This window comes from Rhagoletis zephyria, unplaced genomic scaffold, assembly GCF_001687245.7.
Source record: "Rhagoletis zephyria isolate East Lansing unplaced genomic scaffold, Rhagoletis_zephyria_1.1 Rzeph_scaffold_00027, whole genome shotgun sequence".
Lineage (NCBI taxonomy): Eukaryota > Metazoa > Arthropoda > Insecta > Diptera > Tephritidae > Rhagoletis > Rhagoletis zephyria.
Genome location: NW_016157111.1, coordinates 192,576 through 198,782, shown reverse-complemented (window position 1 = coordinate 198,782; position 6,207 = coordinate 192,576). Strand labels below are relative to the sequence as shown.

The 6,207-nt window shown below is 33.8% G+C and overlaps 1 protein-coding gene across 9 annotated transcripts in view; it reads left to right on the top strand.

Moving 5' to 3' along the window:
• The window catches only part of Mmp1 (Matrix metalloproteinase 1), a 404,544-nt gene that overhangs the window by 269,163 nt on the left and 129,174 nt on the right, over positions 1-6,207 (top strand). The gene's annotated exons all lie outside the window — the stretch shown is intronic.

Here is a 6,207-nt window from a genome sequence, read left to right as displayed (position 1 = left end):
AAATACGCTTATCATAAAATTTTGGAAAATGGGCGTGGCACCGCCCACTTATGATCACATATATGTATCTCGGTAACCGTTCTACCAATTTGTACCAAACTCGGTATGGTTATTGTGCTTGCCACATAAAACCAAAACGTTCAAAATTATTGAAATCGGACTAAAATTACGGCTTTTCATATAACGGTAAATTTTAGAAATGCTCGAAACGTCAATATTTCGAAATTTAAGGACGCTAATTTATTCAAAATTGATACACCCCGGCTTACCATGTAGCGGTAGCTTTCGGAAAGGTGAAAAGGCATATATGTAATACTTGCGCCGGGTATTTAATGTTCGGCCCCGCCCGAACTTAGACTTTCTTACTTGTTTTGAATGAGAAGGTGTAAATATGGCTGATTTCCAAAAAGTACCAATACAATGTTTGGATACCGTCCTACTGCGGTACACGGTTAAAAATTTCGGTTTTAATTTTAAACTTTTTGGACTACATATATGACCAAACTAAATTCAGTTTCAAATACACACCTACCAAGTTTAAAAAAAAGATAGCACATATGTTGAGTTTAGAATTTAAACAGTTCGGTTAAAATTTTAAACCCAAACATTTGCATAATTAAGAATAAAAAATCTTAAATTTCATGCTCCGTCTGATGGGGATTGAACCCGGACAGCTTTGGTAGCAACCAATTGTATCAAACATCTTTGCACACTCAGCTACAGCCACGCATGTAAATGTGCTTTCATATGTTGAGTTTGAATCAACACCACATTTCGATGTGTGCAAACATTTTCTATTTCGGATTAGATTTTAAACCAAATTTTCTATATATGAAACCTAGAAACTGGAATTAAAACATTTTGTGGACTAAAATTTAAACCAGAATAAATTAAAAATTGCTTAAAACTATTGACTGGTTTAAGAAGTAGACTATAAAAGATTAAAAAAGGCAGTAGTCCAAGTGTGGTTTAAAAATGAAACCCAAATTTTTGACCGCATATTTAAACTGTTTGTATATGCAGAGTTGTGAAAAATTGCAACATATACATAGCATATTTTGAATATTCAATATAACAATGAATAACAAACGAAGCTTCTGATGCGCTGTTTACTCTAGCGATGCGTTTCGATTACTTTTCGGATGCGTTTTGGAAAAGTATACATTGTCAACAATTTGTAGTTTGCCATTATGGAACATTACTTTACACTTTGTACGTGTGCAATGCAATTGATGTTTTGGAAGTCATCCTAGTTATCAACAAGGGTGCCAAATTTCATCCCGCTATCTATCGCAGTGGACGGATATGTGGAATTTTTCAAAATATGTACTTATGTATGTATTTATGTACATATATGCATCCATAAGATTTGTAAGTCCTTTACAATGATGGCGTGGCATTACTCATTGTAAACAGTGAAGATAAATTCCCTGCAAGAGATTTATCCAGCTCCAAAATAGTTTAAGACGAGTTCCTTTTTTCACAACACTTGTTCCCGCTCAGTCTCCGAACAACGACTTCAACAGTCTACTTTATAATGGAGGTGTCATTGGTGGGACACCATTAGCATTCCAATTTGTATAGTTCAACTAAACGGAAAATCTCCTTCGTTGAAGATTTTTGTAGCCGAGCACTGACTTAACCAACAGCAACGCAATAAATTGTGAATTTTTTACACTTCGTCTGCCAGCAGAAATCATAATTTTTTAAGTATCCAGTGTCCCTCATCTGTTATACGGTGTTTACATGAGGCGATGGGGCCAACTTTTAATTCAACTAATCGTCTCTAAAATTGCCTATAAAAGCATAATGTGAATATCGTTTTAGATACAATCTCTGAACTAGTAACTTTATTTCATGGGAACACTTGGTTGCTGCAGGGTGCGTACATACCCCTGCAGGGAAACCGCGTAGTACTAGATCTTTTTCACAAAATCGTGCAAAATCAGCGAAATGTGGTACTTTTAAAAAACTATTTTACTAACTAGAGAAAAAAAGCGATGCAGAACGAACTAGATCTTATCTGTCGAATTTAGAACTAGTTCGGAACTATCGAAAAGGGATGTACCGAGGGACTTGTTTACTTTACATAGATCTGTGTTTTGCGGCTTTCTCGTTCAAATACGCTCCCATTCTGCATTTCTCAAATGCTTTTTCATAGCTTGGTAATAAAAAACAAATTTTTTTGTTAATATTTTGACGTCTTGAGAGCTTCTGGAATCTAACTAATAACAGCAAGCACCTCTGCAAATTCAGCTACAGCCAAAGGTCTTACAATCATTAAAACAAATTTAATTGCAGATTAAAAAGACATTTCTTTAAAAATATGTTATCTAAAATCGCACACACGGAAGAACCGACAAGGTTGAAAAATCATGATCAGGGAACGGATTTTTAGGACCTAAAAACCTATAAAAAAAGGCAAAATAAAATAACGAAATAGGCTGGAAAAGGCAAAATAAAATAGCGAAAATGGCAGGAAAAGGCACTAGGTATTGCAAAAAAGGCAAAAAAAGGCAGAAAAAATAGCAAATAAGGCAGGAAATGGCACTAGGTATTGCAAAAAAGCAAAATAAGGCACTAAAAAAGACAGAAAATTTATACTTTGAATCTTTGACTATTTTATCCTTTCGAGTTTCTAACTCATAAAACTTTAATCTGTATAGTTGTAGTAACATTGAACCAAAAGATGCATTTTGAAGTTTTCTGGCAGCATTTTCATTCGATTTTCGCGAAGAAAAGCCTTGAATGTACTAAATGTGCGCTCGACGTAAGTTGATACAAGTGGAGCCCAATTTAAATATGGAACGATTGAAACGTTCATATTATCAGGAATAAGGGCCTTTTCCTCGCCCTTTAAAATTTTATCCGCACCCCTTATTGTCTCCAAACCTACGTTAGCTGACAAAACGGCTTTGAATTTTTCCAACACCAATTTGGCAAGAGGTCCCTGCGCTTCTATAAGCCGCATGGGTATGTGTATATTTTTTGATCTTAAAAAAAATATTGTAAAGGCTATAATCACTTTTTTAAAGGTAGAAAAGGCAAAAAAGGCAAATATCATAAAAAATGCAAAAAAGGCAACATGAAATGTGTATATATGGAATCAGGGAAAGCTAAATCGTGGACATTCTTAATCGCATATACTCTATCTCTTTAGTAGAAAAAAAGGCAGTTTCCATAAAATCCGTGCCCTGATCATGATACTTTCTTCTTTCGTCTGCCGATTTTAGAACTGATTCGGAACTACCGAATAAGAGATTTATCGCGAACCAGTACTGGAACTAAATGTACTATAAGCGCACCAGTTCAGAACTAGAGATTTCCCCCACAGGGAAAATACACACTACTTTTGTATATGTATGAACATTAGGGTGGTCCAAAAATACATGTGACAAAGTAAAGTCGAAATTTTTATGCTCTCACCCCCTAGGATTATTCTATACCGAAAAAATATACCCTTATTTTTTATTTTGAAATAACAAAAAAATTTATAGAGGTCGCTCAAAGCGCCCAAAGTTTTCCATGTATTTTATATGAGGAAAAACAACTTTTAGTAGAAATGGTATAGAATAGTTAAAAATCAATATTTTTATACCAGAACACTCTTTATCTGCATGAGATTCCCAATAATAATACCCAATTGTTTATTTAACAATTTTTTCATCGCAACTATAATTTATAGGTCCGCCAAAACCCACAAAAACCCCGAAAAATGCAATGGGGCGACCAATAAAAAATTGTTAGCATTAAAAAATGGTAAAATAAACAATTGGATATTATTATTGAAAGTATCCTGAAGAGAATCAGAGTTTTTCGATCGAAAAATATTGATTTTCAAGAATTCTATACTATTTCTACGAAAAATTTTATTTTTCCCATATAAAAATACATGGAAAACTTTGAAAATAAAAAATAGGGGTAAACATTTTTTTTTCGATATAGAACATTCCTAGCGGGTGAGAGCATTATAATTCCGACTTTACTGTTTTTGGACCACCCTAATTGACATACATACATATCGTCGGTGCATACGAATCAACCCACCGAACAATTTTTGTTGCCGGTAATATCGCCATCCTATCGATTTCCTATTACCAGTCGCTCTAAAACGTCCGCCGAAGGCAACTCCCCTGGGCGAGTCGTTTTCTTATCGGAATAGTTTTAGTTTTATTCTTTTTAATACTTCATTTATTTTTTGTATACAAAATTGGAACTTGGAAACGGAGTTTATTATTTCTTTCGCTATGGGCGGCCTTCTATTTTTTCAATTCTGTCTTTGGTATAAATTAGACGCTTTTGGATAATACTGTTCAGTGTTACCGTTGGGGCGAATAAAATCGCTATTTGGCCCTTTTTGAGAACCAATCCCAGGCACCAACCTTTTGAAAATATTCATTATTTGACCTTTTTTGAAAATTCGTGAGACTTTTGGCCCCTTTTCAGTTTCAAAACTTCAATTTAATATTTTTAAGCTTTTCCTGGAAGATTTTGAAGTTTCATCTTCCTTAGTTTCTTTTTATATCTGTAACGCTTATCGTCTTAAAAATTCCACCTCTGACATCATCTTAACTGCTTGCGACCCTCATGATTCAATAATAAATGGTAGTAGTAGTGAAACTTTTACTTTTTAAATTTGAAGAAATGTTTGTTCTTCATTCACTGGCGACAACAAGACAAAATGGGTGAGAATCGTTTGCCTACAGAAATTCAATGTAAGCTAAAGAGACCAAATTTCCTTAAATGCCGTAATGTATTTGCCGACATTAGTGGAGACCTATTAATTCTGCCATGTCTGTGTAATGTAAAGCGCGCAATGGTTCTGGTAAATGAGTCAACGGAGGTATTTACGCATTGACCTACACAACACAATCCTGGGGCCTGTAACACAAAGTTTATAATTGTAACAAGTCTACAAGTTATTAGTGATACGCTTGTAGCTACAAGTTCTATAATTTTTTGTAACACATTACATATTATTTTATGCACTTGTAGCTATCAGCGAAATATTCTACACTTGTAAATGTAGTTTCTGCAAGCATTTGTAGATTCATTTCGATTTGCACTTTAATATACAAATTTTGAATAGCCTTGATTTAGTTATTTACAAGTAAGAGCTCTTTTTAAAAATCGCTTAGTCGACTAGTCGATAAGCATCTTTTTTGTCGGTAGATAGTCGAATAGCAATTACTCGATTAACCATTCACTTTTGTCTAACCGCTCACTATCGAGCAGTCTGAAACTCAAGTAGCCGAAATTATTCGAATAGTGAAAATTTTTCATCATAAAATTATTTGCATTAGCGAGGTTGGGTTTTGTCAATAAGCATAAGTATTCACAAAAATAAAAAAAAAATTGACTCAAAGAAAACAACTAGTCGATAAATCGAAAATGAACGGATTTTCGTCTAGTTGTTTGTGAGCGGTTAGTTGAAAAAGTTGAAAAGAAACGGTTAGTCGATTAAGTGAAGTCGATTATTTTTTTAAACAACTTTTGCTATTCGACTAATCGATTAGGAAGTAGAGACACGATATCGAACCGAAGGTATCGATATAGTACTCAATTAATGTATCGCCGTAAAAATATCGGGTACCCATTATTATCGGGATAAAAAGACCAGATATTCCCAATATCATTACCAAATTTAAAAAATTAAATCTTAATATTGGACTCTGTAAAGCCCAAAATATAACCATATTGCTTTACATATCAATTTCAATGTATACAGGGTGTCCCAGAAGTAACGTGCCAAACTTTAGGGGAAGGTAGGTGGGGGGTGAGCTCCCTGATAAACAAACAATTTTCAGGTAAAAGTGTCACCGTTTTTGAAATATATACATTTTTTCGAATTAAAAAAAAATCCTGCCTTTTCATGTGTTTTCTTTAACTGCAACTACAAACCGGGCAATACTTTCTCAGTCCTTTACCCACAAAAGCGGCTATAACTTTTTTTTCTATTCAAAACAGTAAGTGTGGCACCTTTCTGAAATCTTTATTAAATGAGCAATTTTTTTATGTAATATAAAGTTATAAGTCAGTACATTTTTTTTTTCACCCGAGATAATCAAAGGTGGGGAAGAAAATATCAAAAAGTTAAAAATCCAGAAATAGTCCTAATTTTATGATGGTTCCTTAATATATTTTAACTACATTGCATTTGAGTATGGAGAGGCAACTATCTGAAGTATTTTACATAAAAAATTTACG